This window comes from Peromyscus maniculatus, chromosome X (assembly GCF_049852395.1).
Source record: "Peromyscus maniculatus bairdii isolate BWxNUB_F1_BW_parent chromosome X, HU_Pman_BW_mat_3.1, whole genome shotgun sequence".
Taxonomy (NCBI): domain Eukaryota; kingdom Metazoa; phylum Chordata; class Mammalia; order Rodentia; family Cricetidae; genus Peromyscus; species Peromyscus maniculatus.
Genome location: NC_134875.1, coordinates 18,074,141 through 18,090,983, shown reverse-complemented (window position 1 = coordinate 18,090,983; position 16,843 = coordinate 18,074,141). Strand labels below are relative to the sequence as shown.

The 16,843-nt window shown below is 41.0% G+C and overlaps 1 pseudogene; it reads right to left on the bottom strand.

Moving 5' to 3' along the window:
* Positions 1–2,875: 2,875 nt before the first annotated feature.
* Positions 2,876–3,292, bottom strand: LOC121825806 (large ribosomal subunit protein uL14 pseudogene; annotated as a pseudogene).
* Between the last annotated feature and the right edge of the window lie 13,551 nt (positions 3,293–16,843).

Below are 16,843 nucleotides of genomic sequence, written 5' to 3'. Positions count from 1 at the left end.
AGAGTTCGGCTTCATCTGGGTGCGTCTTCTCCAGGCCTGGTGAGTGGTCCTCTGTGAGGCTGCACAGTGGGAGTTAGAGCAGGTAGCAGCACCAGGTATGGCTCAAATGTTGGCACAACTGGACTGTCTCTCTCAAGTAGTCTCAGATGTTTCCTCATCCCTGTAGACTCCACATGTCTCCTGCAGCATGTCCCACATGATGCCTCAAAGTTCCTAAGAGCAGTGAAACAAAAGCAGGTTGTTTGAAGGAAGAAAAAAAAGAGGCCCCAGTGAGAATGAATTCCTTCCTATCACAGCCCAGTCTGTTGCCTGGACCCAATAGAAGGTTTCCTTCCCCACCACCTCAGACACAGGTACTCTTCTATTCTTGTCCCCCTCACTCTAAACAGAGGTGCCCCTCTTTTGTAGTCCCTTCCATCCAAGCATAGATTCCCTTCTATTCCAGCCCCACACTCAAAACAGGGGTACCCCTCTATTGTAGTTCCCTAACACCCAACAGAGGTGCCTTTCTTTTTTATTATTATTACATTTTTTCTTTTTATTTTATATACCAACCACAGCTTCCCCTCCCTCCTCTCCTCCCACTCCCTCCACCCTTCCATACCCCCATCAACTCCTGAGAAAGGACGAGGCCTCCCATGAGAGCCAACAAAACATGGCATATCAAGTTGAGGCAGGACCAAGCTCTTCCCCACTGCATCAAGGCTGAGTGAGACATCCCACCACAGGGAATAGGTTCCAAAAAGCCAGCTCATTCACCAGGGACAGATCCCAGTCCCACTGCTAGGGGCCCCACAAACAGACCAAGCTACACAACTGTCACCCACATGAAGAAGACCTAGGTTGGTCCCATGCAGGCTCCTTATCTGTCAGTACGGCGTCCATGAGCTCCCACAAGCTTGGGTCAGCTATCTCTGTGGCTTTCCCTGTCATAATCTTGATGCCCCTTGCTCATAGAATCCCTCTTTCCTCTCTTTAGCTGGACTTCCAGAGCTCGACCTGGTGCTTGGCTGTGGATCTCTGCATCTGCTTCCATAGTTACCGGATGAAGGTTCTATGATGACAGTTAGGGTAGTCACCAATCTGATTACAGGAGAAGGCCAGTTTGGACACCCTCTCCACTATGGCTAGGAGTCTTAGCTGGGGTTGTCCTTGTGGATTCCTGGTATATTTCCTGGCACCAGATTTCTCCCTAACCCCATAATGCCCCCCTCTATCAAGATATCGCTTTCATTGCTTACCCTCAAAGGTGCCTTTCTAGTCTAGCCCCACCACCATGAACACAGGTGCTTTCTATTTTAGTTCCCCAGACCAAAACAGAGATGCCTTTCTTTTCCAGTCTCCCCCTGCAAATAGAGGTTCCCTTCTACTCTAGTCCCCCAGTTCCAAACAGAGGTTGTCTTCTTTTATAGTTCCCCCAACCAAAAACAGAGGCGTCCTTCTATTCTCGTGCACTGTGTCACTTAGCAGAGGCTTAGACACCACACACAGGCCACTCCACTCCAGGTACTCTCTCTTCTCCACACCTGGGCTCATTTATAAACCTCTCTTGCAAACCTTTCAATCCCATATGCATGTATGATATGACTATTTGGGTATGGGGCACTGCGCTGTTTTTTTTTTTTTTTTGGAAGCTTCTGAATGAATCACAATTATTTGGATCCTTGAAGAGTTAATAGTGCATCTAGCAATGAAGGTTAGAATCCATGTTATTTCCAGATATTAAACAAGTGAGTTCAGTGTGACATCAAGGCTAAGTGGTTGTCCGAGAGCCATTGACCTAACAGGCTGAATACTTGGGCAGAAAGAGGAAAGGCATAATTTTTGTAAGAATTTAAAGTTGTTACCACACTGTGGCTTTTTATTGTGATAGTTAATATTGTCAGCTTGACAGGATTTAGCATTACCATGAAAATAAACCTCTAAACATGTCTATGAGAAAAATTTTAGACTAGGTTAATTGAAGACCGAAGAGCCACCCAAATGTAGGTGTCACTATTCAATCATCTAGGAGTTAGGGCTGAATAAAAAAGAGAATGTGAGCTGATTAGCATTCATCTCTCTCAACTTCGGACTACAGATGAAATGTGACCCACTGTTTCATGCTCCTCCCTCATGACTTCCCCGCCATGATGGACCGTACTTTGGAACCGTGAAGCCTAAAATAAACCCTTCCTTCCTAAGGTTACTTTCTTGGGTATCTTGTCACAGCAACACAAAAAGTAACTAATAAAATTATTTAGATACATTCTTAGGGTTGTATTTACATTGTTATATATTTAGTGTTTAAATTTATGTATAAGACCTTTGCCCTGTAAGACCTGGAACCACTTGCTTTGTTCATAATAATCACCAATGGCATGTTCACTTATTTTTTGAGCAAAGGTTCTTTAATTAGATTTTGCAAATACACTGGAGAATCATGTGATGTTGCCTGCATCGGATGCAATGTTGTGGGATATTCACCAAAGGAGACTACTTGAACATGGGTTTAAGCCAACAGAAAATCTTTATTAGCTGGCTGAGGACTATACTGAGTGCTCCGGATCCCAGTGTAGCCCTGAGCCTTTCTTAGGATGAACTTTCAAGCACACACACAAACACACACACACACACACACACACACACACACACACACACACACACACACACACACAATGTTCTGGGTTAACACACTTCAGTTAACAAGAACAGTTAGCCAGAAGCAGAACTACAGAAGCCAAAAAGCAAGGTTAGTACATTTAGAGACTTTCCCAGAACTATGAACATTGATGGATTAGGTTTTTGCTTTTTTTGTTTTTTTGTTTTTGTTTTTTGTTTGGGGGGGGTGGCAGTTGGTGATGTCTATGTGCTGAGTTTTACAGCCTGAATGGCACTACCATTCAGTTGTGCTAAGGTCTGGGGCTCTATTACACAATTCTGCACACTACTTTGTAACTGGACCTGTGGCGGCAGAACCTCTCTCTCATCTTGCCTTTATTGATAACTGTGACCCCTGCATTGTCTTCAAAATAAAGACACACACTGTCCTTTCTTCAATATTCATTGTTGAATTGCCCCTGCAGGATGTACCTTTTTTTTTTCTTACCTCTTGCATGTCTTTCTTAACTGTGGCCATCACCGATCACCCACACCAGCACTGGAAAGTTTGTTCAGTTGTGCCTTGATTTCCTTTGCAGACACAAAATACAAAGTTTTGGCTCCTATATTATCAGCATGGTTGATCACAACTCCTACCAGAAGACCCAGGGAAATTCACTCAAGAAGATGCCCCAAGTCCTTGCTTAGACATCTTGAGCACTCAGAAAGTAAAGGCATTTCGTTTTTTGGATTTTTGATAGTACTGGGATTAAACTCAGGGCCTTGAGCATGTTAGGTAAGCACTCTACCACTGTGCTCCTTCACTTCCCAGTTCACTTTTCAGCTTAAACTATCCTGTGGTTGCTGAATGTCTAGGAAATGCTACTTTACTGTACATGACACATACAACACTTAAAAAAATACTCAGAAAAGCCACACCTGTATTCTCAGTACTCAAGGCAGAGACAGGAGGATTCCCATGAGGCAACACGAAAAAAAATTTTTACATAGCTTATTTTAATTGAGGTTTGAAATCCATGCCACAGCTTGCAAAGATATTCTTCTCAGTATGGCTGCTACTGAATGAATGAACTTCTACTCATGACAAACAGTTACAGGAGGAGCAGGGCATGTAACTAAGTGGTGGAACACTGGCCTAATATGAGGAAGTTGTTGGGTTCACACCCCGGAAACATACACATACACATACACACACACACACACACACACACACACACACACACACACACACACACACACCTCACACAACACACATACCTGCTAAATTCTTATATAAAAGATCTCACATAATAACACAGAGCTACGGGACTGGAGAGACGGCTCAGCTGTTAAGAGCAGTGACTGTTCTTCTAGAGGACCTGGGTTCAATGCTCAGCACCCACATGGCATCAGGATTTAGCTCCAGGATTTAACACCCTCACACAAACATACATGCAGGCAAAATACCAATGCACACACACAAAAAAATTATTTTTAAAAAATACCACAGAGCTAACTAGTCTTTTCCTGCCATCATCATCACAAAGTGTTACTGTTAACTACACCAGGTTTTCTCATGGGCCTAAGAAAGTGACTTCTGTCCTTGCAGTAAGAACTTAGTTGTTTAATCATGGCATGGGGGAATCAAACCTAGGGCCCCAAATGCTGAACCCATACTCTATCACTAAGTGCCAACCATAACTCCTAGGACTTCCCATTAAATAGAATCTTACTAAATCTGATATGCTGAAACTGTGGGCAGAACTGTTATTACCTCTCAGGTAAACGGGAGTTGGGATACATCTACCTTTTTTTTTTTTTTTCAAAGCCCTGAGTTTTCGTAATGGGCTATATGGCTTGCCTGACATCATTAAGTCCCTTTGTCTGGTTTTAATCTGTAGTTTGGACACTGGATAGTGTTAAGCTATTTTCTGTCTTTAAAATGACACAGCTTGGTTAATGGAAGGAAGAAGATGAACCCCTGAGGCTCCCTAACTAAAAGCATTACTTATAGGAGAAATCAGTCTTCTATTTGGGGTGGAGAAAATCAGCTGAAGAGGGGTGCTGAGTGGCCAGGAAATGGCAAGGAATCTGAAGAAAGGAAAATGGGGAAAGAATGAGTCAAAGCCATCTCCATGGTCTTCACCATTCTTCTTCACAATGGGATCCTTTCTTTTTTCCAAGCTCCTTCTTTCATGCACAGAGCCTGAGAGCCTAAAATTGCAGGCAGAAGAGTAGTGGTACCATTAACAGCTAAAGGGGAAAAAACTGCCCATGCCTGCCCCAGATCAGCCAAGTACTATGTCTGTCAGCATAAAACTTGAAAAATAAGGGCATGCATAGAGCAGAAAAAATAGCTTTACTTAGAAAGTATCGAAAAAGGGGGAGGGCAAATTACAATTTTAAACTTACTGTGAAAGTGTGTTTTATTCATTCCATTTTCCTGTCTTGATGCATCTACATGGATTTATGCTATACTGTTACTATTTCTGTTACAATTCTTGAATGAAATTCATAAAGAAGGATTCAATCCTAACTTCCTTGAATACTTTCATTGTTGTTTAATTCCACTGGATCTAGGATTCATTAATCACCTGTCATGTTTTGATATGTGGATCAGGAATTGATCAATAGCTGGCAAAATTTAATAAAAGGAACTCATTTCTGGAGAAATGAGTTCGTTGCCATGCCAACTATCGATCTTCTCAGATGGAGGCTCGGCAGCCAGTTGCAAAATGGGTCCTGTTAGGCAGGCCCTACGATCTGCCCATAGGAAATCACCAGGTCGCTTATTAAATGATTTGCCAAAAATGGCTTCAGGAGAGAACTGGGCTGTGCCGGCTTGTGCAAAGACTGTGTGTTGTGATCGTTCCATTGAACACCCGAGAATCTTGTCGCATAGCAGCACTAGTTCAGGAGCTTGTGCAGCCTGCTTTCCACTTGTGCATTCCTTAACATCTTAAAGCCACAGAGAAAGAATGAGCAGTTTAATCTATTACCACGTTATGTTTATGAAGTGTAAATTCAGAAAAAAAATCTGTTTACTCTGTGTCATTATGTACGCGCTTCCTAGGTGTGAGCAAGATTAATAGCAGCTTTATCAAAGAGAGATCTGGAGCTGCACTGAGTTGTATAACATAAAGGCCAAAGGAAGAAGCAGAGAGGTGGGGGGAGAGAATAGTAATCAAAGAACTCTTTGAGCTTTTGAAACTCAGAAAACTCCTTTAAAGTTAGGAAGTTATCAGAATATTTTAAAATGTCACAGATTCTAATTTGAGGAATTCCAGTTGCTTTTATTAGAACCGAGATAACTTTCAACACAGAAAATTCATTTTTCTCCATTGTTAGCAGGTGAATAAAGTGCTCTACTGATTGTTAAACAAATACTTATTTGAGCATTCACAATGTGGATAGAGGAACTCATAGATTCAGCTACATGCAGAATATGCTACTTTGAGCCATGCTGCCTCATGATAGAGAAGTGAAGTCATTCTGTTTCTAGTCAACAGTAAACTGCAATTCCTTTGGACATGATCCTTTGCTTCTCAATCTACTAGATTCAAGAAATAGGTCATGCTGGCTGTGGCAGCTTACACAGGCAGCAAGCAGACATCTGTGAGTTTGAGGCTAGGCTTGTCTGCATAATAAGTTCTAAGTCAGTGATACCATGTCTGAAAGAAAGAAAGAAAGAAAGAAAGAAAGAAAGAAAGAAAGAAAGAAAGAAAGAAAGAAAGAAAGAAAGAAAGAAAGAAAGAAAGAAAGAAAGAAAGAAAGAGGGAGGGAGGGAGGGAGGGAGGGAGGGAGGGAGGGAGGGAGGGAGGGAGGAAGGAAGGAAGGAAGGAAGGAAGGAAGGAAGGAAGGAAGGAAGGAAGAAAGAAAGAGGGAAAAAGGAATGAAGAAAGTAGGAAAGGAAAACAGAAGGAAAAGGAAGATGGAAGAAAAGAAACAGGTTGTAATGAGCACCACACTCAAAATAGAACCAGCCAGTCTATGCTGGGTCTGTGAGTTTTTCATTGTCGTTATTTGAACCAAGGTCTTGTTATGTAACACAGGCCAACCTCAAAGTCATGATCTTCTTGCTTCCCTCTACCAAATGCTTGGATTGCAAGCATGTGACACTTCATCCACCTTTGACTAATTTTTGTCAAAGGTGCCCAAACTATTCAACAGGGGAAGGACAATCTTATAAATAAATGGTGCACAAAAAAATTATGCACCCATTTGTAAGTGAGTGGTTGGTTCTGTACACAAATGTGAAATCAAAAGTATTATGGTTTTTCATTTGGTTGGTTTCATCTGGGGATTTTTTTTTTTTGAGACAGGGTTTCTCTATGTAGCCCTGGCTGTCCTAGAACTCACTTTGTAGACCAGGCTGGCCTTGAACTCAGAGATCCACCTGCCTCTGCCTCCTAAGTGCTGGGATTAAGGGTGTAGGTCGCCACTGTCTGGCTCAGTATTATGTTTTGATACATATATGCCTAGTGAAATGATTACTACAGTCCAGTGAATGAATATATTCATCACCACACAGTTACTTTTCCCTACTGCTAGGCATCAAAACTGGGTCTATCTCACATGGTTGGTAGGTACTCTACCACTGAAGCAGATAGTAGACCTCATTATGCAATCACTTTCTTTTCTTCATAGTAAGAATTCCTGAACTTCACTCAATCAGAAAGTTTTCAGTACAGAATATAATATTGTCAACTATAGGGGTATAATTATCAATTACATAGTTATATTACATTAATTATTAATAAAACAACAAAATGTTAAATTATATGATTTAAATGTAATGGTATAATTGAACTATATTTCTCATAATTTTATTATATCTCTAGACATATTCATTTTATATCACTCCAAATCTGTACCTTTTGATCTTTATTTCCCCATTCCTCTCCTCCCTCAGCTCTCTATTCTATTCTCTATTTATTTTATTTTATGTATATGGGTGTTTTGCTTACATGCTTGCATGTGCACCACGTGCATACCTGGTGCCCATGAATATCAGAAGAGGGTATCAGATCCCCTGGAAATGGAGTTAAGGATGGTTGTCAACTACCATGTCGGTGCTGAGAACTGAATCTGGCTGGGTTCTCCGGAAGAGCACCTAGGACTCTTAACTGCTGAGGCATCTCTCTAGCCCCTATTCCCTATTTCTTAATAATATAATATATAAACATACATTTAAATATATATATACATAAAACAAAGTTGGAAATGTTATACTCTTTTATAAATTACTTCTTCCATTTATTGTATGTGTGAATATATATTAGTGTGTGTGTGTGTGTGTATGTGTGTGTGTGTGTGTGTGTGTGTGTGTGTGTGTGTGCGCGCGCGCGCGCGCGCGCGCGTGCATGCTGTAGAGTGGACACACATGCCACAGCACACTTGTGGAAGTCAGAGGACAATTTTGTGGAGTTATGTGCCGAGCTGTCTTACCAGCCCTAACCTTGCTTTTGTTGTCGTTTTGTTTTGTTTGAGGTTCATTTATGTGTATGAGTGTTTGGCCTGCACGTATGTAAGCATGCTGTGTGTATGCCTGGTACCAAGAGAGACCAGGAGAAGATTCCCAGGAACTGGAGCGGAACCTGGGTCCTCTCGAGCAGTAAGTGCACTTAACTGCTGAGCCATCGCTCCAGCCTTGGTTTTTGAGATAAGATTGCTCACTCACGTTCCTAGAGCTCCAAGTAGGCTAGGCCGGCTGGCTAGCAAACCCCAGGGAGTTTGCCTGCTCTTGTCTCCTCAGTGACGGGGTTACAAGCACATGCCACCATGCCCATCTTTTTTTACATGGATCTGGGAATCAAGCTCAGGTCTTTCTGCTTACAAGCAAGCACTCTATCATTAAGTCATCTTCCCAACCCACTTTTTCCATTTGATAATACATTTTGAGCATTTAAATATCATTATCATTATAATACAACATTATACATTAACATGTGTGTGTGTGTGTGTGTAGGGAGGCATGCTAACATTCAAGATGTTAAGACAACCCCTCATCAAGGAAATTTCTCTTTGCAACAGAGACAACTACAGAAAACCACAACCAATCAAAATGCAGAGTTGTGGGGCTCAGTCCCAATGGATACATCTAGAAAACACTCTTGTACCTAAGACTCAGGGTACATTGTGGAAGCAGGGGCAGAAAGATCGTAACAGCCAGAGGATTGGGAACTTTGCTGTGAGACTATGTTTCCTAGTAATGTCAGAAGCTATATCCATAAATTCTTACCAAGAAAACCACAAGGCTTCAATCCTACACAAAGAACTATGGGCAACTAAGGAATGCCAAGAAAAGGAGAAAGTTTCTTCCCTAGTGAGTATCACCCCAGTTGGTTTTCCAATACCAAATGATCAGTCCTGAAATTATATGTACAAATAACATTATACAGACTGAGCAGGCTATATTTAGGAATGTGTGTGTGTGTGTGTGTGTGTATGGTGTGTATGGTGTGTGTGTGTATGGTGTGTGTATGTGTGTGTGTGTATGGTGTGTATGGTGTGTGTGTGTGTGTGTGTATGGGGTGTGTGTGTGTGTGTGTGTGTATGGGTGTGTGTGTGTGTGGTGTGTGTGTGTATGGGGTGTGTGTGTGTGTATGGGTGTGTGTGTGTGTATGGTGTGTGTGTGTATGGTGTGTGTGTGTATGGGTGTGTGTGTGTGTGTATGGGATGTGTGTGTATGGGTGTGTGTGTGTATGGTGTGTGTGTGTGTGTGTGTGTGTGTAGTAACAATGAGAAAAGAGGACATGGATTTGAAAGGGAGCAAAGAGGGGTGTATGGGAGGGTTTGGAGAGAGGAAATGAAAGAAGAAATGCTGTGGTTATATTATGATCTCAAAAAATAAAAATTAAAAAAGAAGTTGAGGCAGGAGGACCTGGACTTCCAGGTCAGCCTGGCTACATAGTAAGACTCTGTCTCTAAAATAAAACAAAACAAATAGAAATAGATGAATGCAGTTATTAAAATATTCTATCGAATCTTCAAATTTCTGATTTGATGATAATTTCATCAGTGTGATTCCAAAACCACAGGCAAAAAAAACGAAATAGGTAAATTGGTATTCACCAAAAGTAATAGCATGTGCATCAAATGACACTCTCAAGAAAGCAAAGCAGGCAATCTACCAAGCAGGAACAAATGTTTGCAAACTGTGTATCTGAGAATCTCAAAATATAAGAAAAGAAACTCAGCTGTACAATGGCATGTGCCTGGATCTCTACAATCTGAATTGAAGTTCAAGGCCATTCTGATTACATGGAGACCTTGTTCAAATGAAATGGAGAGGAAGAGAGGGAGGGATGAAGGAAGGAAGGGGAGAGGAAAAGAATTTCTTCCATTTAACAATGAAAAGAACCCCATTTAAGAATGGGCTAAGACTATTTCTCCAAGGATTTACAAATAGTCATTCAACACATGAAAAGATACTAAGCATCATTCCTCCTGTAGAAATGCAAATTACAAACGATGAGATGCCACTTCATACCCACTCAGCTGGCCATAATAAAAAAGAATAAGCAAGCAGTTGCAAGGCTGTGATAAAATTGTAACACTCCTGCGCTGCCAGGGAGAATGTTAAATGGTACAGCCTCTGGGGAAGGCATGCAGTTTCTCAGAAGATTCAACCTACAGTGATCAACTGGCCCATCATTTGCACTCCGGGCTAGAACCAAAAGAACCGAAAGCAGGGGCTCAGATACATAGCAACACTGTTCACAACAGCCACAAGGTGGAAACAGCACAGGGGTCTACCAATCAATGAATACAGAAAGGAAATTTTAATACACATGTATACACACAGCAAAAACATCACTTGGCTTTAAAAATAAAGAAAATTTGATAAACACAACAACATGAATGAAATTTCAATTGTGAAATTTCAATGTTAACAGAAATAAGCTGATTCTACTTACTGGAAACACCTAGAGTGATCAGAATTCTGCTTTGAGTAGAGACAAAGGGAAAATAGTTAGCAAGGGCTGAGGGGAGTGGTAAACAGAGGGTAGTAGTTAACAACAGAGCACAGGAAACAATGGAAACTTGGTGAAAATGGATGGTGGGATGCTTTGCAACCATGCAAAGCAATAAGAATGTATTTCGTGATGCTAAATTGTACACTTTAAAATGGTTATACTAGTAAATATTATGTTTTATGTCTTTTATGATAGTAAAAACTAAAACCTGAGAGATTTCTTGATTAAAAAGAAACTCATCCAAAAATCTGCTATCATGTCCTTTTCTAATTAATGCCCTCAGAAAAAAACATATTTCTCCACTTTCATTCTAGCATCCCATGGTGTTGTAATTGTCTGCATCCTTCTCTATGTTCCCCACTGCTATGAGCATGTTGACTACAGAACAGAGGCTCTCTTTTGTTATGATTACAGGCTTTGAATGCGGTTCCATCTTCAGAGCCCAACTCCAAATCTTCCACTTGACTAGCCAGGGGACCTTAAACAAGTGATTGAATATCTCTGTGACTGTTTTCTGCCAGAAACTAAGCTCCGTTTTAAATGAGGTGACAAAGATGGCATGGGGGTTGAAGAAATGGCTCAACAGCTAAGAGCATTTATTATTTCTCTTGTAGAGGACCCAGGTTTGATTCCCAGCACTGTATAGTGACTCACAACCATCTGTAACCCCAGTTCCAGGGGAGTCAACAGGCATGCAAGTGGTGCACATACACACATGCAGGAAAAACATTCATACATATTAAGAAAAATAAATACATTCTAAAAATACATAAATGAGATGATACATGTAATGTGCCAGGAAGCATAACTATTCAAAAACTAGTTGCAATAACAACAACAATTTTAATTATACATATTAAAAGATCCTAGTATAAAATAGCAAATTCAGTAAACATAATGACTTATAGTACAACTATTCGTACTATTTAAAGGGTTTTTTTTATTCATGCATTCAAACAGTCTGTGTCTGTTTGTGTGGTCCCTGAGGAATCCAGAAGAGGGTGACAGATCCACTGAAATGAAAGTTACAGATAGTTGAGGCCGCCTGTTTGTGAGTGCAAGGACTAGAACTCAAGAGCAGCAAACTTTCTTAACTGTTGAGCCACCTCTCCAGCCCTGTGTTAACTAGTACACTCAACAGCTAACACATAACTGCAAAGGTGCTAGTGAGTGTTAGAGGACTTGTATTTACCATCCACTAACTGCCAACTCTAATATGTTATTTTCTTAACTGTCTCCTCTACTACTTTGGAAGTTCACTGAAACAGTGCCTTATCTCAGCCAGTACATGGATCAGAGTAGAAACTCAATACATGCCAGATGAATGAACCCATGAATTAATGAGTTCTATTTTTTGAAAGCTGAACTATCTCCCAAAGGTCTATGTTTGGAGCACTTGCTTCTCACCTGGTGGTACTGTTTTGGGAGGCTATGGAAACTGGAGGTGGGCTCAACTGTCCAAAGGAAGGCACCATGGGCAGTTGGCTGAAGACTACAACTATCCTGTTTTACTATTACTTCATTGTGCTCTACCCATGATGTGACTAGCCCTGCCACATGCTCCTGTCACTATGAGTTCTGTCCTTGAGTTCTGAAACCTCTGAAACAGTGAACGAAATCAATTCATCCTCCTTTAACGTTCTTCCATTGGGTAGATTTGGTTGGGTTTGTTGTTGTTCTACAGTGATGTGATGCAAAATTAGTAGTATTGGGAACCCACATGGGAAGACCCCCAAAAGGAGAAACCTCAATCCTCTACACGTTCCCTACACTTCTGCTTAAGAGTTCTTGAGTTATTTTTAATAAGGAATGGTATTTCCTTTTCCATGTTCCAGGCTTAGTTGCCTTGGATTTGCCTGTTTATTTCTTTACCTCTCTCCTTTAGACTGCAAGCTCCTGGAGGGAAGACTATCTTTCATTCATCTTTGTATGCCCGCCATTTAAAGCAGTCCCTGACAGACAGTCCCAGGTGCTCAGTGCATGCTTAATGACTCCCGGAAGAATGTAGAATAGAAGTGGATTTTACTTTATGATAGGAGACTGCCATGAAGTCTGGGCCTGGTACTTTCCTAACAAAGGAAATTCAGTGAACAATCTTAAATAAATGATTGCATCTTGTTCCTTATTTATTGATTGATTTTGGAAACAGACTTTCACTGTGTAACTAGACTGCCATGGAACTTGAGCTCCCATCTCCCCATCTCAGCCTCCTAAAAACTTGGATTATAGGTACATGCCACAATTCTAGACCACTGAGTCATCATTTACATGGTCAGTGTTAGGCCTGAGGTTTTCTTGAGAACAGTGCAGCAGAATATTCCTTATTCCATATCTTTTAAATGTGTGTTAAATGGGGTGATTATTATGACCTTTGACATACAAACCAATTAGAATGTCCATTCTTTGAAACTATTACAGTGGGAAGTAGGAAAGATGAGAGAGTGAGAGGTACATATGAGGTTGATGGGTGATGTCACTCTGTATGCTGTGAAAATGTGTTGCTCTGATTGGTTGATGAATAAAGCTGTTTGGCCAATGGTGAGGCAGAATAACATTAGGCGGGACATTCTAACTGGAGAGATAGGAGAGAAGATATGAGAGCAGAGGAGATGCTGCTAGTCACTGCCAGAAGAATCAAGATGTAAAGATATCAGTAAGCCACAAGCCATGTGGCAAAGTATAGAATTATAGAAATGGGTTAATTTAAGATGTAAGAGCTAGCTAGCAAGAACCTGAGTCATTAGGCCACACAGTTCATAATTAATATAACCCCCTGTGTGTTCATTTGGGTCTGAGCAGCTGTAGGCCAGGGCCATGGGAGCCAGGTGGGACCAGGAAAACTTCAACTACATGAGGTAATAGTTAAACCATCAAGAATTAAAACAGCAGCTGGGCGGTGGTAGTGCACACCTTTAATTCCAGCACTCAGGAGGCTGAGTCAGGTGGATCTCTGTGAGTTTAAAGTCAGCCTGGTCTACAGAGCAAGTTCCAGAACAGGCTCCAAAGCTGCATAGAAAAACCCTGTCTTGAAAAAACAAAAAAAAAATTAAAACAGCAAAATGACAGATAAACAGGCCACACAGTATCACACACCTGAAACCCCAGCCATGAGGCAAGAGGAATTCTGAATGTTTAAGGCCAACCTGGGCTACATAGCAAACTCTGGGGCCAGCCAAGGCTGCATATTGAAACCTTGTCTCAAGAAAACCAAAAATTAGTCAATGAATTAAGAATTTCAAAAAATGAGAAATAAGAAGGAAGACAAAAAATAAGGAATATATGAGAAAAAACATTCATGGATATCTGTTCCATACAATCTGAAGGACAGAAATGAACAACATTGTTTTCTATTCAGAATGACAGTATTCTTATTATGAGACAGCCCACTTCCTTCACTCTACTCTTTCTACTATAAGCTCTTAGAAACTGATTGCGTTTTTGTTTACTTTGTAGTTTGTATTTTCTCATTGTTTTCAATTTGTGTTTTCAAGTTCATTGACTTGACTCTATTCTATACAGTTTCCCCTGTTTTCTGAGATCATCTGACTTCCTTTTAAAACACCATTTTAGCCCTGACATAGTGGCTGACGTCTTTAATCCCAGAACTCCACAGGCAGGTAAGTAGATCTCTGAGGTTGAGGGCAGCCTGGTCTACAGAGCAAGTTCCAGGACAGCCAGAGATACACAGAGAAACCCTGTCTTGAAACAGCAAAAACAGAAAGAAAAAAACAAAACAAATGAACAAAAATGTCACTTTAAGACCTGCTGAGATAGTTCAGTGGATAAAAGCACTTGTTGCCAAGCCTAGGGACCTGAGTTTGATCCTCCCTGGACCCACAAGGGAAAAGGAGAGAAAAAAATTTGAAGGTTGTTTTCTGACCTCCAGATGTTAATTGTCACCTTCATACATACACAGAGAGGGGAGGGGGAGAGACAGAGAGAGGGAGAAAGAGATTAAAGACATCATTTTAAGATTATCTGGAGCATATGCTTCTCCTTGAATAAGTTTTGCCATCTTAAAATACTCTTTGCTAATAAGTCACTATTCTGGAATGGGTTTCAGTGATGTCCTTCACCATCACCAATAAATGTACAAATGTTTAGGTTGGCCGGGGAATGGTTTCAGCCAGCAGTATTAACTATGGGTAACAATCTGTTGCATTTGTTTCCATGAGGCTGTCAACTGTCCCTGCAAACAGTGCTGTGTAGAATCAATCCCTCATGATCAGTGCTGCACCATCTGTACTTCACTCCTGCCCTAGAGAGACCTAGGATTTAGCTCCAGTAACGATTCCTGTTAGAACAAACTGTGGGCGATAAAGGAGCTCAGCTATGGCAAATAGTGCTTGGAATCCAGTCATCAATGGGACTTCCTGGCATTTGGAGACAGAGACAGAGACACAGAGAGAGACATACACACAGACACACAGACACAGACAGACAGATACACAGAGAATTTCTTGTAGCACAAGTTGACCTGGGATCCGGCCTTGCTTTCTTCCCAAACATGAATATCTGAAGATGGCCAGTTACTGAGGCTACTGCTTTGAACTGATCCTTCTGTTTTAAAATATTTGGAGGCAAAGGCAGGATTAAGAAACACAAAAGTGTCACGTCTCCATTTTCACAAAGAAGAGTTAAGTATTTCTAATTACAAAAGGCTGGGTAGGCTTCAATTTGTGAAAAATGTCAAAGAGAAGACAATGATGCTCAAAGCTTCTGTGGATTTACAAAGCAACTGTACATATGGCAAACCTTTATGTCTCATTATGTAGCCTAATCTCGTCTTTCTAATTCCCTTTGCATTTCTGAGGGAAAGCAGTTTGAAAACCCTCCACATATATCCAGGTGTGCCCATTCACACTCTTTCACAACTGCTTAAGCCTATTGTCACTCTGCTTGGAATTTCCATATTATATTAGATCTCATCTTCACTAGGCCATTTGGCATCTCAAACAATCTATTGCCCCAATAATAATACCTCCTTACATCATGAGTACTAGGCATATAGCAGGCTACATTACGAGGAAATAAGGAAGACATAATTCTTTTCTTTCTTTGAGGAGCTCACATGAAGAGAGCCAAATTGCTATATTCTGTTTTGTGTACAAATAGGGGCACACAGCACCTCCTTGAAGCTGCTAATTGATTCAATTTCAGATGCATCACCAGGCCAAGAGCAAGGAGTCAATCCAAATCACAACCTTTTCTCTCTTTCATTTTCCCTTTTCCCCCCTCATGTATCTACTTTGCACTATTTCTTGAAAGTGTGTAGTGGGGCTAGGACCTTGAGGTCTACTTACCTCAGTGGTAGGGTACTTGCTACCATTTCTTAAGTCCTGAGTTCAACTGCAAAGAACAAAAATAGACAGGATTGCATATAGGTAGACAAAAGCTTCCCTTGTGTTTTAGTTCCCAACTTAAAATTTGAAAGGACCTCTCTTACAGACACAGAGACTTGCTCAGTGTTATTATTTTTGTGTTTATGTTTGGCTTTTGTCTTTGAAACTGGGTCTCACTGTATAGTTCAGTATGGCCCAGAACTTGCTCTGTAGCCTAAAGGAGCCTCTAATTCAAGATCCTCTTGTCTCAGCTTTCCGAATGCTGAGATCACAAGCATACACTTCCAGGCCTGGTTCACAAACAGATTTTGAAGAAGAACTGTACCGGCATGGTAGGACACACAGGCAATCCCAGCACTTGGAAAGTAGAGTCAGAGAGATCACCAGTTCAAGCTAGCCTGAGCTACATGGCATGTTCCAGCCTAGCCAGACTACAATTTAGAAAAACTTAGGAGAAAGAAAAGGAGGATAGGGAAAATACTTTGAACATTGCTCTGGGTACTATGTTAAATGTTTCCTTTTTTTTTCTTTCTTTTTGTTTTGGTTTGTTTGTTTGGGGTTTGTTTGTTTGTTTTGTTTTTGTTTGTTTGGTCGGTTGCTTGGTTTTTCAAGACAGGGTTTCTCGTTGTAGCCCTGGCTGTCCTGGAACTCACTCTGTAGATCAGGCTGGCCTCGAAATCAGAGATCCACCTGCCTCTGCCTCTTGAGTGCCAGGATTAAAGGTGTGTACCACCAGGCCCTGTGTTCTATTGGATGTTTCTAGATATTTTCTTGTATTAACTCTTCACTCAACAGTGTCAATACTTAACAGACCAAGTACCAGGAAATGGAAGTAACTCATGATGACCACACAATCAGTAAGGTCCAGCTTTGAGATTTGTATGCATGCTCTTCTTTTCTCCTGAAGATGTCTAACTCATACATACATGTTACCTAGTTATG